A 23,240-nucleotide genomic window follows, 5' to 3' on the forward strand; every position below is an offset into this window, starting at 1 on the left:
ACAGACGCGTGTGTAAAGGTCTATGTTGGCTGTTTCGCAAACACCGCACGTGTTTTGCACAGTGGCATTCGTACAAAGGCTTTTGACCCACTCATTTTGGCGAATTCACTTTAACTAAACTATCACATTTCTTCTTGGTTACCTACTCTGAGCCTTTTAAGAGCCAGGATTATGAACCAAATTCTCGTTTACACTCTACGCAGCTTATATGCGCCCAATACACCTCCGCGTTACGGACAACCCAAGTGGCGACGTAGAGGCAAACAGCTCAGTCTCTGCTTGGCACTCATTTTTCGGAGCGCTTGCGCTTGTACTTATCGAAGCGTCCTCAAAAAAAAAAAAAAATGTCACGACGTTCTATCGGAAACGTACTTTCGTCATGACAGTTTCACAAGGGTTATATTCCCATACAACGCCTCAAAAGTCCGAATAAACAAGCACGCGCATTGATGCTAATGCGGCTGCAGCGAGCCAAAAGACGGTTCAGCGTGCCGTGCGCACCGCGTCGGCCAGGGAAGGGGAAAAATCCGAGGAGAATTGAGGAGGAAAGCGCGCGCGCGGAGGAGAGTGTCGCTACTTTCAAGATCAAGGGGCTTTAAATTGTCTGTCAACATTCAGTCCTTTATACAAAATGTCTAGTCGGCTGGAAAGTCAACGAATACAAGTATCTCGGAATTACGGTCACTAACAACCTAAACTGGAATAGCCGTATTACTAACACTGCCTCTTCTGCTTTTAGAATCGTTCCATCAACAGATTCATTATTGCCAAATTTAGTTTTCGTCAGTGGGGTAACCCGACATATCTTTCGCCGTGAGTGAAGGAGGGGGGAATGCACTTGACAGAGGACGGGTAGAGCGAAGGGGGGAGGAGGACTCGGCAGGCCGCATATGAGCACAGAAATTTTGCTGATGTGCCACTTGTGGCTTGGATTTGCGTTTACCAACGCCTACTCCTATCGTATGGGAATGGCTGATAGCCCAACGTACGACTCCTGTAGGTCGAGCACCCATTATGTCTACTACGCCATAAGCTTAAAGATACATCCCCTGAAGCTTATACCACCTTTATTCGACTCAAACTGGAATATTATTGAGTTATTTGAGATTCGTTCCGTAAAACTAGCACTAATTCCCTTAAGCAGGGTGAGGTCGCAGCGCCCCCCACCAAGCAGCGGCGATAGGCAGGAACTAGCCCCGATGCCGTAAGAAGCGAGCGCGCGCGCCAGTTGTAGAACGCGGTGCCCCCCGGTGCATTGCGGCCAAGTGGTCGCTCGGGCCCCGCGGAGTAAAACGCACCCTCCAGTGCGTTGCGCGCGACTGGAAGACTGCGCGCTTCCCACCCTTGCGTGCGCGAGATTGAGCCGCGATCACCCTCGCACACTTTCACTCGCACATACTGCCCGCGGCGACAATTTTAACGCCCGTGGACTTTATGCGGAACCTCACGGCGTCAACGGCAACGAAGACAGCAGAAATGCGCCTGGAGTGTCCACATAATTGCTATCGCAATAAAAAAGACGGACATATCGGCAACAGTACTGTAGGCAAGGGCAATGGTGAAAGTGGCAAATGCAAAACTTATGATTTCGGAGCATAAATATTGACACGTACACATGTTTATCTTTCACCGGTAGCCGCTTTCAACATTGGCTGACAAATGTTAAACGTTATCGCTCGGCGCAGGACGCGCCTGCATTGGAAGCTTCTCGGACGTTATCAATGCTTCTATCCGTCGTCTGTGGTCACCGACGCCCATGAAATCTGATTGTATGAGCGACGCGAATTGTCTAGAACTTTCTGGAAGACACGCGGGCATCAGGGATTAATCTGGAACCTTCGATGACTCAGGTATAAAAGCCGACGCGTTTCGCCGCTGATCAGATTTTCGACGATCGACGACTGTGTTCGCCGCTATCGTTGTGCTTTGAGTGTAGCTTGCTTTTGTGGGCACAGGTTCGCCCAATAAACAACCAGTTTCGTCATACACAGTTTTGTGACTGTTTTCTCTACCGTCACTACTACGTGACATCTGGTGGAGGTGCTAGTTCGTTCATGCACCGAACGCCCCCGCAAAGCCGCGACCCAAGCCCGAAACCGGAGAACGAGACCAACGTCGCCAAGGACTTGTGCCGGAGTTCGGACTTCTTCCCGAAAAGACCACTGCAATCAAGGCCAAGTCAACGACCAAAATGGCAGCACCAGCGTCCCCCATCCTGCTGCAGCAACCTCGGGAGCCACCGACTTTTCGTGGATCATCGGCTGAAGACCCTGAAACCTGGCTGGAGACATACGAGAGGACCGCGACGTTCAACAAATGGAGCGACGACGACAAGCTGCGCCATGTGTATTTTTCATTAGATGATGCTGCTCGGACCTGGTTTGAGAACAGAGAGACCACCCTGGTGACGTGGGACCTATTTCGTGAGAACTTCATGAGGACTTTCACGAATGTCGTGCGAAAAGAAAGGGCCGAAGTTTTATTAGAAACCAGAGTGCAATTGCCGAACGAGAACATCGCAATCTTCACGGAGGAGATGACTCGCCTCTTCCGCCACGCCGACCCCGATATGTCAGAGGAAAAGAAAGTTCGGTTCTTGATGCGGGGCGTCAAAGAGCATCTATTCACTGGATTGATGCGCAACCCGCCCAAGACTGTGGCAGAATTTGTTTCGGAGGCCACAACCATCGAGAAGACCCTTGAAATGCGAGCCAGGCAATACAACCGCCGTGCCCTGACAAACTACGCCGAAGCTCAAGCTCTAGGCGCCGACGACCTGCACGAGACGATCAGAGCGGTTGTACGGGAAGAACTACAGAAATTATTCCCAAGATCGCATCCTCAGGTGACTTCAATCGCTGACATAGTTAAAGAAGAGGTTCAGCGATCACTAGAAGTGCCAGAAGTTCCGGTATCGCCTCAACCACAGCCGCAAGCGATGACCTACGCCGCCGTCGCCCGTCGTCAAGGCCCCCCTCCGCGCTCGCGCCAGGGCCCCGTAACGCCGCAGTTCCGTCGTCCACCGCCGCCGCCGCCAGCACGCCCGCCCGTCGCCCAGCGCAGCTCCCAGCGGAAGACGGACATTTGGCGCACCCCCGACCACCGCCCGCTCTGCTATCACTGCGGGGAAGCCGGCCATGTCTACCGCCGATGCCCATACCGCGAGATGGGCCTACGAGGGTTCGCCGTCAACGCGCCACGTCCACAGCTTGGCGAGCGACCACGTGACATCGCCGACTACCTTGCCGGAGCCCAGTGGCAACCACGACGGCCCTCACGCTCGCCGTCACCAGGCCGCTACATCTCGCCGCATCGCCGCCTGTATGCCGGCCCAACCCGGGGCCGATCTCCCAGCCCATACCCGGGAAACTAAAAGCAGCAACCGATGGAGGTGCGGTTGCTGTACGACGCAATGCCGAAGATCCTCCGCCGCCGACGACGACGACGATTCGCGAATCATCACGACGAGATATCAGCACGCCGCCTAGCAACAGCCTTGACAGCACATCGCCGCCGAACGAAGACCTTCCGACGCGACGTAGCAGCAGCAGAGCAAGCCGACGCAGCCGTGATCCGACGCCACGAATTAACCGCAACGCCAGACGCCGGTCTACCGATCTAGACGTGCTCATCGATGGTCATAACGTCACCGCTCTCGTCGACACTGGCGCCGACTATTCAGTTTTCAGTGGCGCGTTCGCCGCCAAGTTAAAGAAGGTGCAGACGGCCTGGCAAGGACCCGATATACGGACAGCGGGAGGTCACCTAATAACGCCGGCTGGAATCTGCACAGCGCGAGTCACGGTAAACAACCGCACTTACCCGGCGAGCTTCGTAATCCTGCAGCACTGCTCCAGGGACGTCATCCTAGGCATGGACTTTCTACACCAACATGGTGCAGTCATCGACTTAAGGTCCAAGTCGATAACGCTTTCAACACACAAAGCGATACCGCCGGATACATGCATCAGTTACCATGCCTTGAATGTGCTTGAAGAACAAGTCACCGTTCCGCCTCACTCCAGCGTAATGATTTCCGTCAGTACGGAAGTGCCTGCAGACATGGAGGGCGTCATCGAGGGCGATCATCACTTACTGCTGTACCGTGAAATTTGCGTCGCTAGAGGCATAGCTGAGCTACGTGCAGGGAAAGCAACGGTGATGCTCACGAACTTCAGCCCCGAATACAAGCACATTAACAAAGGCACCACGGTTGCCTACATCGACGAAATAGTACAAGCCAGCAGTGCTTTCGCCTTCACGGATTCCAGTGCACCCGCAACGACGACTATAATACCTGAAGCAACTTTCAACGTTAATCAGAACCTTCCCAGGCATAAGAAAGAACAACTAAAAGCTCTGCTCCTGCAATACAAGGATTGCTTCTCGTCGTCGTCAAAAGTTCGACAAACCCCTGTCGCCAAGCACCGAATCATAACCGACGAAAATGTCCGCCCACTGCGTCAGAGCCCGTACCGAGTTTCGGCACGCGAACGCGAGGCCATAAGGCAACAAGTCGACGAAATGCTACGCGACGACATCATCCAGCCGTCCAAGAGTCCGTGGGCGTCCCCCGTGGTGTTAGTGAAGAAGAAGGATGGAACCCTACGTTTCTGCGTCGATTATCGTCGCCTCAACAAGGTCACGAAGAAGGACGTATACCCCCTTCCACGGATTGACGACGCCTTGGATCGACTATACAACGCAAAGTATTTTTCGTCGATGGACCTCAAAACCGGCTACTGGCAAATCGAAGTCGACGAGAGGGACCGGGAGAAGACGGCCTTTATAACACCAGACGGACTGTTCGAGTTCAAGGTCATGCCGTTTGGTCTTTGCTCGGCACCTGCGACTTTCCAACGCGTCATGGATACAGTACTGGCAGGCTTGAAGTGGCAGACTTGCCTCGTCTATTTGGACGACGTCGTTGTGTTTGCCTCAAGCTTCGAAGAACACCTGCGGCGCCTTGAAACAGTTCTTCAAGCAATCAAAACCTCCGGACTCACGTTAAAGCCAGAAAAGTGCCGCTTCGCATATGAGGAGCTCTTGTTTTTAGGCCACGTCATCAACAAGTCTGGAGTGCGCCCCGACCCTCAGAAAACTGCGGCCATCTCCAACTTTCCTCTGCCCGCTGACAAGAAGGCAGTGCGTAGATTTCTGGGACTGTGCGCCTATTACAGGCGCTTCGTCAAGGATTTTTCACGGATCGCCGAGCCACTGACGTACCTCACGAAGGCCGACGTCGAGTTCAAGTGGGAGATGCCGCAAATCGAAGCATTTGAAGAACTGAAGCGACGCCTACAATCGCCGCCCATCCTTGCGCATTTCGACGAAAATGCCGATACCGAAGTCCACACCGACGCAAGCGGCGTAGGACTCGGCGCCGTGCTTGTGCAGAGGACTGATGGACTAGAAAGGGTTGTAAGTTACGCTAGCCGGTCGCTATCGAAGGCGGAAGCAAATTATTCCACAACAGAAAAGGAGTGCCTCGCCATCATCTGGGCTACATCAAAGTTTCGCCCCTACCTCTATGGCAGGCCCTTTAAAGTTGTGAGCGACCACCACGCCTTGTGTTGGCTAGCTAACTTGAAGGATCCTTCAGGTCGCCTCGCACGATGGAGTCTGAGACTTCAAGAATTCGACATCACCGTCGTTTACAAGTCCGGGCGAAAGCACTCTGACGCCGACTGCTTGTCTCGCGCCCCCGTCGAACCGCCGCCACAGGATGACCAGGATGACGACACTTTCTTGGGACCCATCAGTGCCGACGAATTCGCCGAACAACAGCGAGCCGACCCGGAACTAAGGAACCTTGTAGATTACCTGGAAGGCAAGACCGTCACTGTGCCGAAGGTGTTCAGGCGAGGATTGGCGTCGTTTTTCTTGCAAAACGACATTCTCCTAAAGAAGAACTCGCCTCTCCGAGCCAACTACCTCCTCGTGGTACCCTCAGCATTGCGTCCAGAGGTTCTGCAAGCTCTCCATGACGACCCAACGGCTGGACACCTCGGTTTTTCCCGCACGCTCGCAAGGATACAAGAAAAATACTACTGGCCTCGCCTCTCTGCCGACGTCGCCCATTACGTAAGGACATGCCGAGACTGTCAGCGACGCAAAACACCGCCGACAAGGCCAGCCGGACTTCTACAGCCGATCGAGCCACCTCGCCGACCGTTCCAGCAGATTGGGATGGACTTACTGGGGCCTTTTCCGACGTCGACGTCCGGGAATAAATGGATCGTCGTAGCTACGGACTACCTCACCCGCTACGCCGAAACAAAAGCCTTGCCCAAAGGCAGTGCTGCCGAGGTAGCCCGATTCTTCGTTGAGAACATCCTCCTGCGTCACGGTGCCCCAGAAGTCCTCATCACCGACAGAGGTACTGCCTTTACGGCAGAACTAACTCAAGCCATCCTGCGATACAGCCACACAAGCCATCGCCGGACCACCGCCTACCACCCGCAGACGAATGGCCTCACCGAGCGCCTAAATAAGACCATCGCCGACATGCTGGCAATGTACGTCGACGTCGAACACAAGACGTGGGATGCCATCCTTCCGTACGTGACCTTCGCATACAACACGGCCGTGCAAGAAACGACGCACATGGCGCCGTTCAACCTGGTCTACGGAAGGAACCCGGCAACGACGCTTGACGCCATGCTACCGGACGTCACCGACGAAGAAAATCTCGACGCTGCCACCTATTTGCAGCGTGCCGAAGAAGGTCGACAGCTCGCCCGCCTGCGCATCAAGAACCAGCAGAGGACCGACAGCCGACACTACAACCTTCGACGACGCTACGTCGAGTACCAGCCCGGTGACCGTGTTTGGGTCTGGACTCCGATACGCCGACGAGGACTTAGCGAGAAGCTGTTACGTCGCTATTTCGGACCATATAAGATCACCCGACGTATTGGCGCACTGGACTATGAGGTCGTGCCAGACGGCATTTCGCAATCACAGCGGCGCCGGGCACGACCTGAAGTCATCCACGTGGTGCGTCTTAAGCCTTTCTACGCACGCTGACAAACTTAGGTACTTTGTTACTTTGTTATTGTTTTTTGTTATTTTGTTTATTACGCATGGTTTTGTTTTCGCTTTCGTGTTTGTTTGTAGCATCGGGACGATGCTTTTTAAGGGGAGGGTATTGACACGTACACATGTTTATCTTTCACCGGTAGCCGCTTTCAACATTGGCTGACAAATGTTAAACGTTATCGCTCGGCGCAGGACGCGCCTGCATTGGAAGCTTCTCGGACGTTATCAATGCTTCTATCCGTCGTCTGTGGTCACCGACGCCCATGAAATCTGATTGTATGAGCGACGCGAATTGTCTAGAACTTTCTGGAAGACACGCGGGCATCAGGGATTAATCTGGAACCTTCGATGACTCAGGTATAAAAGCCGACGCGTTTCGCCGCTGATCAGATTTTCGACGATCGACGACTGTGTTCGCCGCTATCGTTGTGCTTTGAGTGTAGCTTGCTTTTGTGGGCACAGGTTCGCCCAATAAACAACCAGTTTCGTCATACACAGTTTTGTGACTGTTTTCTCTACCGTCACTACTACGTGACAATATTTTTTAAAGATTATCGCAACACATTTTGTGATCTCGCTTTGATACAAGTCATTCCACAAACGGAGAGCTCGCAGAAGGGCCGATAAGTTCGATAAGTTACATGCGCGATAAGCTAAAGTATGCAGACTGCGAGAAGATCGATGAGCAAGATTGCGATGAGCGAGATGTCCCCATGATTGCATGTCCGCAGGACACGGAAAGTGCGGCCAAACGATCATGTGAGGGACGTCCGCCGGACCTATTCGACACATCCCCAGGATATCCATGTCCCGGCAGTGGATGTCCAAAGGATATCCATGAACCTATTAAATACATGAACCTATTATACTTCAGACAACACGGCTTCAGGCAAGAGCTTTCAACTGTTACTCAACTTTTAGCAATTATATACGACTTTGCTACAATAATCGATTGGAGACTGCAAGCTGACGCAATGTTTATCGATTTTTCGAAGGCTTTTGACCGCCTTCTACGCTCTTTACTAATCTTCAAACTCAAATCCATTGGAATTAATCCCTAAGAATGCTTCATGGGTTGAAGCCTACCTCTCGAATCTGTCCCAGTTTGTTTAAACAATACTGCTGAGCGTAAATAATGCTGAATGAGGCCATCTTGAGGTTATTTCGGATGTGAATTATTTCTGATCATGAATCACTTGGACGCCAATCAATTTTTTCATTCGGCACAGCATGGGTTCCGTAAGGGCTTCTCTACCGAAACGCAACTAGCTTTGTTTCTACACGACTTGCATATAAACCTTGACTCTAACCAACAAACTGACGCTATTTTTCTGGACTATGAAAAGGCCTTTGACAAAGTTTCTCACCGCCACTTACTACTAAAACTTTCTTTGAACTTGCACAGTGACGTACTCAAATGGCTCGAAGCATTCCTTACTGATCGCTACCAATTCGTTTCTATAAATGACAAATCATCCACTCTTCTCCCTGTAACTTCTGGTGTCCCGCAGGGATCAGTTCTCGGTCCTCTTCTCTTTTTAATTTATATTAATGACTTACCCTACATGTATCTTGCAAGATACGAATTTTCGCCGATGACTTCGTGATTTACCATCCGGTCTCTAATGCTACTGATGAAAACACCTTACAACAAAGTCTTAACAGCGTGCAGTCTTGGAGTGAACAATGGTTAATGACTCTTAATCCCAACAAATGTAAGCATTTATCTTTTACCCGCCGCCGTAACCCTTTCCTGTCCTCTTATACAATAGTAAACGTTCCCATAGAATCAGTAGAATCATTTAAGTACTTGGGCGTAACACTTTCCCATGATCTCAGTTGGGGTACGCATATTTCCAACATACTTTCATCAGCTAACAGAACTTTTGGCTTCATGAGACGACACTTGCGTGACGCCCCGCAGAACGTGAAACTCCTAGCATAGAGAAAGAAATTCAACAAGAGGGGACACTCGGCAAAAACTGGCAACAGGAAACACGTCACCATACGTCACGCTATACTTTTGACACCGAACGTTAGCTGCCGCAAGCATCGAAAAAAAAAAAAGAAAGTGAACTTAAGTTATCAGGCATTGATTTATTTTTTAAATTCTTTGCCACGAAAACTAAAACGTTTTGCGTATAAATGAACTTAAGCTTTGCGACTTCTTTTCCTAGCCTTACCTAGCCACAGGTCAATGACGCGCCAGATACATGCGTGATCCGCCAGACAGTCCCCCGAAGCCAGCGAGTGCGGCCGCGCGCGCGTTTGAGCGCTCGCCCGCGGCGACCCGTCTGTCCCCTTTTTTTGTAAAGTAGCCTGGTTTTGTGGGCTCCCGGCGTATGCTTCCGTTCCTTTTGCACTGGGACAAGACACCACTGCACTATTGGATTACGGCAAGGTGAGAAATTTGGTTTCACAGTCTACGACGCATTTAGGCTTACGGCACGGGACCGAGACTTAAGACGCAGTTAGCGAAAAACAGCTCGGCCGTCCTGGCGCAGTTAATTTGAGTTAATGAATCGTGCTGGGACATGTTTCCGAAGCTTCCTAGGGGATTATTGTAACTTATTTCGGTTCTGTTGAGGCACACTGGCCGCGCAGCGTGCTGTGACGCAGTTAGCGAGAACCAACTCGGTCGTAGTGCGCAGTGTAGTGCATCTTACTAGGAGAAGTTTGTGCCGCTTTCTCTGACGCCAGACGTTACTGAAGAGTAATTTCGTTACTTTCTGGGGTACTTTTGAGGCACGCTGGCCGCACAGCGCGCTGTGACGCAGTTAGCGATAAGCAGCTCGGCCGTGGTGATAAAGTTAGTTTGGCGTGTAATGAATCTTATAGAGGATTAAGTTTGTGACGTTTTTTGTGGCCCCGCAACAACATATACCTTCTTTCGGTACTCACGCCTGTTGAAAACGCGATGGGCGATTGCCAAGAGTGATAACATGGGAGTGTGCTGCTGGCGCCGGCAGAACGCGCGAAAGATAACGCCGAGGAACATATCACACTTGTAATTCGAAAATTCCGTCTTCTAAAGGACTGAAAACAGGCTTTGCACCCACGCATTTGTCTTGAGTGCCTGTTGCGACCGTCTCTGTGTATGTCGCGTACCGTCGCATAACCTGAGGCCAAGTTTTGAAAACGCGAAGTCGCCCGTGTATTTGTGGTGCCAAAGTACGGGAAATAATGCCCGGAAAGGGGGGAACGCTTGGAGATCAGATGTTTTCATATATGTTTGGGATGAGTCGGGTATTTTCTACGCCATGTATGTAAAAGCGAATTGCTTTTGTTTGTAATGCCGCCCATTCACCGCTTTCGCACGTTTCGCCTCTACACGCAGTATTCCTATATATAAATACCAAAATGACTCATGCTTGTAACATGCTGTTACGTGCTTGCAAATGTAACATGCTTGTAATTTACTTTTTTTTCAGCTGGTGCCGTCCGGTGGAGCTTCGTACAGGAACTACTGCCTTACCTGCTGGTGTCACAACGTTGGATGAACGCACAAAAAGCGCGGAACGAGCTTTTATATGGAGCAAAATAAATATTTCCTCATTGCACAAAAGGTCTTGCGTCTACTTTGTGAAATTGCACGTGGCACAGATTCGATGGGACTTTACGAGATCGTCGAAATCATTTTTACTAAATAATAAACCGATTCTGCACGAAGAGCAAAAAAAAAAAAAAAATAAAGGGGGGGGGGGGGGGTCGCAGCCGGCGTGCTAGCTTGCGTTCAAAATACGCGCGCCCAAAACCGAAACCGGAAGTGATGTAAGTGATCGACACCGACCGCTTGGCACGCTGCAGTCAATTCGGCCGCTGGGCTCTATGGGAGTGTCCCCTCTTGTTGAATTCCTTTCTCTATGCTCCTAGCTTTCAAATCCCTTACCCGACCGAAAGTTGAATACGCATCACCCATCTGGAATCCATATCAAGTCTATCTTGTTAACGCGCTCGAGTCCTTTCAAAACCGCGTCGTCGGATACATCCAATCATCATACTCATATGACGTAAGCGTATCATCCTTAAGAGCAAAATCTGATCTCCAGCCCCTTGCACGTCGTCGCGCTACAGCCAGCCTTTGCCTCTTTCATAAGTTCTTTTACGGTTCCCTAATTCACGAGCCATATATCACACCACCCGCACGCATATCGCTACGAACTGGGCACCCATTACAAGTCTTACGGCCACGCTCCCATACAACTACTTTTTCTTCGTCTTTTTTTTTTTTTCCCCGCACAGCATCAGACTGGAACGCCCTTCCCCACCACGTCGCTGAAATCACCTGCCCGACATCGTTCTTCGAAAATGTGTCTTTGTTGGCTGAAAAATACTCAGCTTTTTTCACCGCGTCATTTTTTTCCCCTTCTTTCTGTCTTTTTTTTTTTTTTTGCACTTGCGAAATGTAGCTTTCTTGTAGTTTTCTGAATACCTGTGTTTCTGTTGCATCAACTGTACCCACCCCTTATGTAATACCCCTAAGGGGTCTTTAAGGAAATAAAACTGAACTGAAAATGTGCCAATGGGATCGATTCTGGGGTCAACTTTGTTTCAGATGAGCGAGTGATATGCCGCGAGGGAGAACTTCCGTCGAGAATCCAAAATTGAGGATGGGAAAAGAGGTGCGGTTGTTTGTAACTGTCACCACCGTATAGGGGAGCGCGAGGTTGCGTGTCATGGCGACCTCAGGAATAGGGAAGGCAACGTAGTCGCCGTCGGGTATGGACGGAAAGGCTGGACGTATATTACGGCTTGCGGAGGCAGTCGAAGAAACTAGGCGGAGCGTAGGCGGGATGGGCCGGCATCGACGTTGTCGGAGCACGAAGGAAGTTCTAGCCGGAGAAGTCCCGCGGAGCAGTCATAGCGTGGGTGGACAGAAAGTCGATGCCAAAAGGTCATGGGGGCACTGTTCTAGGACAGCAAAAAGAACAGATGTGTGGTGGCCCGAAATGATAATGCGTGCAGTGCACATTCCAAGCACCGAAAGTGTTCTCCCGTCGGCTACTCGGAGGGTAAGTGAAATCGCGGGCGTCAGGACTTTCTGGAGGCGGCGCCGGAGGCTCGAGCTCATTACAGAAATTTGTGCGCGGGTATTAACAAGAGCGGTAACTGCCACACCATCAACCAGAACTTCAAGAAGGTTGCATCGGGTATGAGGGACAATCAGAGGATTTTCAGGCCGGGTCGTAAATGCAGCGTCACCTCCGGGGGCTGCACTGGCTAGTTTTCCGAGAGGCGGCCAAAGGGAGACAGAGTTCATAGACAGTAGCAGATTTAACGCGTCATCGGCTATGCCTTTCAGTACGTGTCCCACTTTGTCCGCTTCGTCCATGTCCTTGTCGACCTTGCGGCACAGAGGCAACACGTCCTGAATACAGGGGCTCTGTGGACGTCTGAGCACGAATTGCGAGTTCTTTCTTGGCCGCTAGTTGTCGTCCGATAGGTCTCCCAAATAGATCGCGTAATTTCTGCTTACAGACGTCCCAACTTGTCAGATCTGCCTCAAGCGTCTCGAACCAGAGTCGCGCAGCGTCCCGCAAATAAAAGATGACATTCGCAAGCATTATCGTCGGCTCCCACTTAGTGTGGCTGAAGCGCTCATACATTGCCAGCCATTAAAGGAAAACGGAGATATCCACCCAAATGCTACAATGGAAACCCAACCGGGTTCCTCGAAAGAAAGCCTCGCAGTTGAAGAAAAATTCGTCCTGGTCCGGGACTCGAACCCGGGACCACCGCCTTTCCGGGGCAGCCGCTCTACCATCTGAGCTAACCAGGCGGCTAGCAGATGGCAGGGCGAAGTCGAATTTGTCGACAACTCGAAGCAAATTTGGGTGGATGTCTCAGTTTTCTTTTAATTACTTATCTCCACCTAGCGGATTTCCGCTGAACTATTACGTCATACAGTTGCCTTTGCTTCGAGTTGTCGACAAATTCGACTTCGCCCTGCCATCTGCTAGCCGCCTGGTTAGCTCAGCGGCTGCCCCGGAAAGGCGTTGGTCCCGGGTTCGAGTCCCGGACCAGGACGAATTTTTCTTCAACTGCGAGGCTTTCTTTCGAGGAACCCGGTTGGGTTTCCATTGTAGCAAATTGCTACATTTGGGTGGATGTCTCAGTTTTCCTTTAATTACTTATCTCCACCTAGCGGATTTCCGCTGAATTATTACGTCATACAGTTGCCTTTGCTTCGACTTCGCCCTGCCATCTGCTAGCCGCCTGGTTAGCTCAGATGGTAGAGCGGCTGCCCCGGAAAGGCGGTGGTCCCGGGTTCGAGTCCCGGACCAGGACGAATTTTTCTTAACTGCGAGGCTTTCTTTCGAGGAACCCGGTTGGGTTTCCATTGTAGCAAATTGCTACAATTGGGTGGATGTCTCAGTTTTCCTTTAATTACTTATATCCACCTAGCGGATTTCCGCTGAACTATTACGTCATACAGTTGCCTTTGCTTCGAGTTGTCGACAAATTCGACTTTGCCCTGCCATCTGCTAGCCGCCTGGTTAGCTCAGATGCTAGAGCGGCTGCCCCGACAAGGCGGTGGTCCCGGGTTCGAGTCCCGGACCAGGACGAATTTTTCTTCAACTGCGAGGCTTTCTTTCGAGGAACCCGGTTGGGTTTCCATTGTAGCAAATTGCTACATTTGGGTGGATGTCTCAGTTTTCCTTTAATTACTTATATCCACCTAGCGGATTTCCGCTGAACTATTACGTCATTGCCAGCCATTCATCGACGTCCACGTCGTTTGTGCCGTTGAATTTCCCGGGATCACGAGGGTGCAAGAGAATGACCGGTGAAGGGCCTTGCTCACACTGGGTCGCTTGGTCGGTCACTGTGGTGGCAGCAACGCGCCGTCCGCTGCGAAGATCCAGTTCCCGGTGTTGTAGCAAGCTTACCCAGCACCTCCACCAAAGATGTTACGGGGAGATTCTATACACAATGTATATATTTACAAGGCAAGGCGCACAACGCTACAGCAATGGTAAGGCGTGCACACCAGATAGCCACACCGTCGGTCCAAGCACCGACCACAGGATCGCCGCTCGTGACAATATTAACGACGTCTATACATGTATGGGTGACAAGAAGGCTTTTTGGGGAGGACTGCGTCCTTTACACACCTGTTAAAACAGTCGATGAACAGACAAAGCTTAACAAGTCTGGGGCATGCAAAGTAACACACAGAAAACTATGTGTATGACTGTAACACGTAAAAAAGAGCCCTTAAATTTCAATTAATGACTACGTCCGTAGAACGAGTTGACTCCGTCAAATATCTAGGTGTCACAATAACAAGATCGTTGAAATGGGACGTACATATCAATAACGTTTGCGCACACGCGTCCAAACAACTCGGATTTTTACAAAGAAAACTAGCGATAGCCCCCAGCTCAGTGAAATTAACTACTTCTAAGACTCTGGTTAGGCCGATATTAGACTACGGCAGCATAGTATGGAACCCGCATCAAGAATATTTAAACTTGGCATCAGAAAAAATCCAGCACAGGGCGCTCCGGTTCATTTACACAAAGTGTTCAAGGTATGACTGCGCTTCGCACCCAAGCAGGCATACCAACACTTGCTTGTCGGAGGAAGTTGGCCTCCCCTTATCTTCTTTACCATGACCACATAAACTTAACAAAATTGGACTACTTGGTGCCCTCCGGACGTCACTCCAGTAGAATTAACCATGCTATATATTTTTTTTCTTTCCTTTAAGAGTACAGCTCTGGAATTCCCTTCCAATTGTTTGCTCACAATCTGTGTACTCATTCGTGTCGAATTGCACCTCGAGTCATGACGAACACATTGTTGTCGTCTTGGCTCACAAATTTAGCAATGGCGCATTGCCATGCCGCAACTTATGCCACACGCGCCGGTGCCCGTAAGTTATTTCGTACTTTCCTGCGCTCGGTTTTTGCGCACGTTTGTCTATTGCATGCACATATGTTAGTATTTATTGCATTCGATACTGTTTGTACATTACACGACACACTCAATGTGCATTTCTGTATTAACTTCTTACACTTCTTACATGGCGTGCCCATTGTTTCCTTGTATTTACTTTTTGCTTACCTGGTGTGTCGATTGTAACCGCTGCCTTTTTGTTTTGAGCTTGCTGCAACCCCCTGTATAAGCCCTTCAAGGCTTACAGTATTGATAAATAAATCAAATAAATAAGACGTCGTTGTTGTCACTGGGATACCCGAGGCGAAAGAAGAGCTGAAGCCGCTACCGTGTTTCGCGGTTGTAGTTGAATATACTGCATGCTTGAATATAAAAAGGACACCAAACAAAAATAAAATAAAATCTTAATACATTTTCGCTGCAGTGCAGTGGTTATCTGCAACATTGTTTTTAACCAATCACGGAGGAGCGAGCAGTGACGTCGATGATGCTTCCGGTGAGCGCCACTGGGCGATGATTTGTTTGCATGTTGCACGGGCGTTCTTGCATTTCGCCCACATCGAAATGCGGCCACCACGGCCGGGATTTGACCCCGCGCCCCTCGGGCTTAGAAAATGCAGTATACTTCGCATTATATCGGTGGCTGTTATTATATTCTTGCAAGTACAGTAAATCGACAACAGCGAGTTTCTCATATGTCTCACACTGAAGGCAAACAGAAGGGGCTTGCTGCACAAGCTGTGCTACATAAGTCCCTATGGCATGTGGCACAAAACACAGGAAGAACAAAAGACAATGTTCTTGCAATAAGTAACGGTCAAGGAGACAATCTCTGCAATGCTATTCACTGCATGCTTAGGAGTGAGGATCAACGGCGAATATCACAACCCCCTTCAGTTTGCAGGTGACATTATCCTGTTCTGCAACACTGGGGATCAATTGCAACAAATGACTGAAGTCTTTAACCAAGAATATGTAAGAGTAGGGTTGAAGATTACTATACAGAAAACAAAGGTAATGTTCAATAGCATGGCAAGTGTACAAGAATTCGTGATCACCAGTCAGCCTCTGGACTCTGTGCAGGGCCGCGATTTTGTAGCGATGTCTTATGACTTATTTTGGAATAGTCTTATCATCCACCGCTCACGGCCGGCTGATCCCGTTGATAACGCGAGCGGACCGTCGCTCTGACCACTGACAAAGCGCGATAAGCGCGAAAAGGCAAACGAACCTCATTGGTATCAGAATACCGGCCAATCTTGGATGCCGCAAGACAAGCTGAAGAATGTCGTCAATTGGCCCGCCGCTTCACTTCGGACGATCAGAGTCGCCAAAAGTCAAAACACGATGCCCGCAACTCGACCCCAGCTTTTCTACCGGGAGACCTCGTTTGGCTGTCCGCACCGAACCGCACACCAGGACTTGCTTCAAAACTTCTTCCTAAATACGATGGACCACACCGCATTTTGCAACAAACTTCTCCCGTGAACTACCTCATAAAGCCACACCGCCTTCTGACATGCGTCGTCGCAACCGCGAAGCCGTCCACGTCCAGCGGCTCAAGCCATATCATGATTCTGTGATCTTATCTCCAGACTAAGTCGTCAGGATGGCTCCTTTTTCCGATGGGGCAATTGTAATGAAGAAGAACGTCTGGACTTGGACAGGAGGATTGCCAACAGCATCGCGTGCAGCAGAGGCTCGAGCTTAGAAATTGTGCTCGGTGAAACGCTCGACCCGTCATCGGCCTTTCGTCGAATAAACCTTCTCTGAGTACGATCATTGCATTCTACAGGTGCTAACATATGGGGCAGTAACTTGGAGGGTAACAAAGGAGCTCGAGGACAAGTTACGACGGAAAGAGCGATGGAACGCAAAGAGCTGTACTAGAACTGTACTTCTTTGTGTATTTGTCTACCCACCGTTGTTATCAGTGGCGCATCAATGGGGGGGGGGGGGGGGGTTCGGGTGTTGTAACCTCCCCCCCCCCCCCCCCACGCGTCCAGCCCCACCAGTCCAACGTGTACCTTTAGCGCTCTGTTCCCATAGTCATTAAAATTCAGGAGGTGGCTGAGGTCGAATTTTCCTGATTAACAAAAAACACTCTATCACTGTCTTGTATTTATTCATTCACTCTTAAATTACTTTGAGTACAACGCCGAAGAAATAAACATCGTCATCATCTTTGGTGTCACTATTATAATTATCAGGCATTTTATTTGCTGTTGGGTTCCTCAGGCTAAAGCAAGAAAATTGCATATTATGCAAAGTGCTTGCTTCCCCCCACACAAAAATTTAAACCCCCCGGCGAAGATCCTGGGTGCGCTACTGGCTGTTATTTTCCTAAACGCAAATAGCGATGGAACGACAAATGTCAGGCGTAACGTTGAGGGAAAAGAAGATGTGGATCAGAGAACAAACGGGGACAGCAGGTATTCTAGCTGACACTAAAGGAGCCCTGAAACGCATTTTATGTTAAAATAGGCCAGAAATACTTCGCCGCGGAGTACTTGAATGCGTTCAACCGAAGCGGCAGGGGCGTAGCCAGGGGGGGGGGGTTGGGGGGGTTCAAACCCCCCCCCGAAATTCCCCCCCCCCCCCATTACCCACCCTGTGTTCTCGTCGCTTCGCGCTGACATAATTCATGAAAGCGGTGCTACTATCACAATTTCATTCCTGGGCGCTTCCGTTTGGGTTGGTAATTTACAGCGAATCATGTCTGCATATGGAAAAAACTGTCACGGTGTTTGTCAAGGCTTTGACACTCTGTGAAGTTTTGGGCGAGAATGTGGCGGCCGCATTCTGAAGCAACAAATGCGCAACAAATGAAGCAACAAATGCGGCAGCCGCATTTTAGATGATGGCGAAAATGCTCGAGGGTCCGTTTACTTAGATTTAGGTGCACGTTAAAGACCCCAGGTGGTCGAAATCTCCGGTATACATTTCCGCCGCTTCCCTTCAGGTGCCGGTTAGGCCGCGCTCGCGCAGGATCTTAGGCTACGTTACAGTGTACTAGAAGGGTGCTCGGGAAGGGTGCTTTTCTAGTACTCTGTAGCTACGGTTACACTTGGTCTCGAGGCTGTCGGAAGCGGCAAAATCTTGCAAAAATCCCCCCGCCTAGGCGGCAAAACAGGCAGAAAAACAGGCGGCGAGCCAAATCGGTCTCGGGCCGATTTTTTCGCCATGGCGAAGCGGAAACGCGGCGGAAAGTCGTTCTGCTTCACTGGAAGCTACACTAGCATGTAAACAACCGGTCGTAAAATTGAACATGGCACCAAAAGTGTAGGCTGTAAGGCTGATCGACGCGATCAAGAACCAGCCCTTACTCTACGACAAGAGTGGCACTAAAACGTACTGTCAGCCATACTCGCGATAGTATTCAACGTCGCGCGACCGGAGGTGCGGCAACGAAGCCTTGGCGTGACCCAACTTTTCGCGCTTTTGCAAAGCCAGGCGAACCCACCACCGCCGTTTCCGAGGTGTCCGCGTCTTACGTTTATTCACTGTCCATTTCTAGAAAACAAGTTGGTAGAAGTATAAAAGCCATTTCTTCTTCCACTTCCATGGCAGACAATAGTTAGGCAGATTCCTCGTTGGCGCTCCATAATTCTCCTCGCACGCGTACGGTATGTTGCAGAAGTCGCGGGGTGCTTTTCTCGTCGCGACGATAGATTGGGAGCGCAGGTCTCACGTAGGACGCGCAGGCTTTGGCGAGCCCCAACACAAGGGCCAGCCCGGGTTTTAGATGTGGTGTTCCCGTTGCCCCTTTGGTGTCCTGGAGGCGCCGACAATACGAAATGATGAAATGATATTACAACTTGTAAATAAAAGCTATTAAAGAAATATTATCACGCCTAGGCGCCAACCTGTGACTCAGAGCTACCGTGCCCGTGTGAGGAGAATTACGGAACGCCAACGAGGAATTTACCGAAGGTCGCAGATGACGGGCGAAGTTGCGTAAAATGATCACTTTTGATGACGGTACGTCATCAAAAGTGATCAATGAATGAACATACCGCTCGAAATAATGCGATAATGAGCGCCACCGCGCCGACAAACGTACGCAGACTAGATGGATGTGGACGAAAACGGCAGCGGCGGCCGCGGCGGTAGCAAAACAAATGTGAACAACTTGGACAGGCGCGGAAAAAATTTTCCGGCCGCTTTGGCCTTTCCGCCCGCTTGCCGCTTCCCAAGTGTGAACGTAGGCTTAGTCAGCGCGAGAAACGTCTCTTGTTTGCGATTGCGCCCCTACGGAAGGCTGGTAATTACTGTTGTGTTGTTGAATCTCAAGCCAGCAATTACGGAAGGCTGGCAGTTGCTGTTTTGTTGTGGAATCCCAAACCAGAAATGTACACACGAAGGGGTTGATGACAGCAATGAAATTCCACCGACTCGCAACAGAATGCACGAAACAGACAGCCGACAAGCATGGATTACTGCTGTGCGCAGTACAGCGTAAGTAAACCCTTGTTGCAGGCGCTGACAGTTCTCGTCGGAGTTCACGCGTCCTGAGAAATTGGTTATGTGCACTATGCACTGAACAAGACCGGAGTTCATTTTTGCATCACTAGTACACCAATCAGTCGAGATTCTGTGAGGTACAAGGCCGCTTCCTGTTTGCACTGGCGTAAGTGAAGCAGAAATGAGTTGCACGCACTACTTAAAATGCGTACACATGCCATATCTATGCTGTGCGGTGGAATATTCTGTACGATTCTGAATCTGTTGAAGTAAAGGCAAATGACGGCTGCACGCTCGCACACAGCAGAAGACACAGCGGCCCATGCACTTGCCGCAGGAAATGCAACCCTCTCGTATGAGGGAGCAGGGCGACGAAAGATTCGAAAAAAAGGCATTACGCGTTTTTGCGCGTATTTAAGTTTTCTAGCGCAAAGACGCAGCGAACAAGCTATTGCTATGGGAGTAGGTATAGCCTGGTCACACGTGCATTTTCACGCGTATAGCCGTCCTTGACTTGTGAAACGAACTTGGCCCCGACGAGGACGAGGCCATCTACGCTTAACGGAAATTAACAATTAATGATGTCTTCTCCGATCGCACGTACGGGTCGTCTCAATGATGCGTTTTCGAAGACTGGTCCATTCAGTGGCGCGATGAGAGACCGTTGCTCCAAACGGCCACTGTACCTGTCGTACTTACTGTATCTTATTGCGATAGCAATTATATGGTCACTTTAACCGGATTTCTGCCGTCGGCGTCGCCGTGAGGTTCCCTTTAGATAAAATCTTCGCCGCGCGCCGTTTGTCCGAGCGGAAGCGTGCGGGGACGCGCGCTATCACGGAGAGCGAACGCACTCATCTCCCACGCGCAAGCAAGAAAGCAGGAAGCCAGCGCCGGAGGGAGCTGGGGCGCACTTCTACTCTGCCAACAACCGCGCTCGTCACTCGTCCGCACCGTCTCTTATCTCCACACGGCTCTGACCTGTATGCGCCGTGCATTCGCCGCTCAGTGTCCGTTGAAGCGATAGACCGCACGTACCTTCGCCCGCTGTGGCGTATCCGCTTGCTGCCAGACGTTTGACGGTCGTTGTCTGCAGTCATTCAGTGTGATCTATTCATGTTTGTTTGTGCGCGCTCACACCACGCTTGTTCATTCAGTTAGTAATAGTCGGGCCACATTTTCCAACGCACGCTACACATGCAATGCTGCCCGGATCGGCAGTGCAGCGCTACAGGTGTGTCCCTTCGCACGCGCTGCCCACGGGAAGCGCTTTTTATCAACAGCATTGTTTCACACGCGCCTTCTCGTGGTCATCGAGTCTCTCTTCATGTCGGTCTACTTACGCCGCAGCACACCTGCTTACTTAATCAGCTCATGTTTACTACAATTCATATTGCTACCAAAGCCGCTCACCTTACTTCGTATGACATTGCTGTGTTGCTATCGCATTCATTGCTTCGCCCTTAGGGCTAAACTGTGACATTTTTTTTCTGATCTTACTTTACTTTTTACTTAATTTCTTCGCAAGCACACGCACACGCGAGGGGTGGGGGGGCTATGTTTTGATATACATGTACAGAGTCTGCTTAAACTACCGATATTTATTATCGATCACGTCACGGAGAGAAAAGCAGAAGCTTGCCCCCCCCCCCCCCCCGGTCGGGCCGGTGAACCCCCCCCCCGAAAAAAATTTCTGGCTACGCCCCTGCGAAGCGGGGTTATTGGCAATCAAACACGCCCTTTGCGGTTCCTTCTTGAATGCACTGCGAAGGTTACGGCGGAGCGGGGCGTGCCCACAACGCATAGTGACCGTTGGGTGCTAAGGTCGGCAGACAATCAGGTGGGGCCATGAAATGAGGAAGGCGCAAGCTGGAATCAGCTAGCAGTGGTTTCCTGCAGTGAACATAAAATCAGCTGACGATCATAGGCGGAAAGTTTTTCCGGGGGTGGGGGGCTGGGGCCTGACCCAGTGCATATATAGGGTGTCTCAGCGAACACTAACAAAAAATCTCTTAAGTTTTTAACTAATTACCTTAAGTTATTACCTTAAGTTATTAACTAATATTGCAATTTACAAATTGTAGCCGTGGAATTCGCAAGGCGGATCCACTTGGAACGAATTCTCGGGAGGAAATCAGTTTCGAGATATTAATTCCCCAAGTTTGCGGAGAAATGCATTAGTTAGTTTCGAAACTGGTGTCATCCTGACAATTAATTCCAAATGGATCCGCCTTGCGAACTCCACGGCTGCAATTTGTAAATTGCAATATGGGCCATCAGGTAATTAGTTAAAAACTTGGTGAACTTTAGTTAATTATTCGATTATGCATTTCATTTTTTGTGCAAGTAATGTCCGCCTCTTCGAGTAGAAAGGATGTTCCACATCCGCCCCTAGGTTTGTGAGTGGTGGCGCTGGCTAACACTCCCAGGGTTAGTTCTAGTTGTAAAACATAAATACCCCAGAAAGTGGATGGGAAAACGGCTCCGCGGTAGCTCAATGGTGAGAGCATCGCACGCGTAATGAGAAGACGTGGGTTCGTTCCCCACCTGCGGACACTTGTTTTTTTCATCCATTTTCATTTTCCATTAATTTATCTTTTCTTTAATTCAATTAGTAAGTACAAGTAACTGTCCATATGTTGTCCTTGGTGTCATTGTTGGCTTCTTATGATTGTGTGTGTGTGTGTGTGTGTGTATGTGTGTGTGTGTGTGTGTGTGTGTGTGTGTGTGTGTGTGTGTGTGTGTGTGTGTGTGTGTGGTGTGGTGTGGTGTGGTGTGGTGTGGTGTGGTGTGTGTGTGTGTGTGTGTGTGTGTGTGTGTGTGTGTGTGTGTGTGTGTGTGTGTGTGTGTGTTACCTTTCATAACAGTTACACTGGGATTGTTCACTGAAGTGACGAGCTTTATATGAGTACTTGTAAGACCTCAGAGTAGGAGACAATTCAGTTTTACAGCCCGAGTGCCCTCGCACCGCCAAGAGACTCGCGTCTCTTGGTTGAGTCATGCGACAAGCGAGTTCAATTAAACACGTTAGCGAGATGCATGTGTATTGTGCGTAATAAGTCGCACAAGTACACATCTATTAAAAAGCAATGTAACGCCTTGTAAAAGGTTTAGTACAAAAGATACAATCAAGAAATCTTTTTCTGACGAAAGGTCAGTTATTTAGAAAATAAGACGTAACATAGTACATTAAACGATATATAACAATTTCTGAACACAACTTAGGACTAGAATTATTAGCATAAGTACAATGTGATTCTATAACGTCATATCTTCATTACATGCAAAAGCATGCCTTATGCCACTGGTTTCGTTTATTTTCCGGAGGCAGAACAAAGGATTATAGAGTAAAAATTATCAGGTGCCCAAATAAATAAACATATTAACAAGCAAATAAATAAGACAACGATATCTCAAAAGCGCGAGAAGACTCGATAGCAAATATACGAACAACGCGGATTGTGTTATTGAGAGGCAAATGCAGCATATGACGAATAAAAATTAATAAGGAAAATGCACAGCATGGACTGGGGAGTTTTACAAATAGCGCAACCACGCGTCTTTTTTTTACCCAAATGACCCCAGTCTGCTTGTGCTGTTATGTACCCCATTTTCGTTCTTTTGTATATAACTTTTTCCGTTGTTTTCTAAGCCAGGTGGTTTGCTTTGACTTGTAAGTTGGTGCCTTTCTCTCGCCTATTAAAGACATCAGTTCGTTGTCTGATGCGATGATTTCCCCACCATTGAAAAAGTCTTCGTTCGGGAACTTGATCTGGAAATGAAGCCGTCGGCAATTGATTTTGCGGGAGAGTTCTTTGTGGGCGTGAAAAATT

At 49.7% G+C, this 23,240-nt stretch overlaps 1 protein-coding gene and 2 non-coding genes across 11 annotated transcripts in view; 1 reads left to right on the forward strand and 2 right to left on the reverse strand.

Moving 5' to 3' along the window:
• Positions 1-23,240, reverse strand: part of LOC119431025 (TBC1 domain family member 25-like) — a 330,392-nt gene that overhangs the window by 238,185 nt on the left and 68,967 nt on the right. The gene's annotated exons all lie outside the window — the stretch shown is intronic.
• On the reverse strand, positions 12,746-12,820 carry Trnas-gga (transfer RNA serine (anticodon GGA)). The gene has a single exon. It is a non-coding gene; the product is annotated as a tRNA-Ser (tRNA).
• On the forward strand, positions 13,256-13,330 carry Trnas-gga (transfer RNA serine (anticodon GGA)). The gene has a single exon. It is a non-coding gene; the product is annotated as a tRNA-Ser (tRNA).

Source organism: Dermacentor silvarum, chromosome 10 (genome assembly GCF_013339745.2).
Source record: "Dermacentor silvarum isolate Dsil-2018 chromosome 10, BIME_Dsil_1.4, whole genome shotgun sequence".
NCBI classification, from domain to species: Eukaryota; Metazoa; Arthropoda; class Arachnida; order Ixodida; family Ixodidae; genus Dermacentor; species Dermacentor silvarum.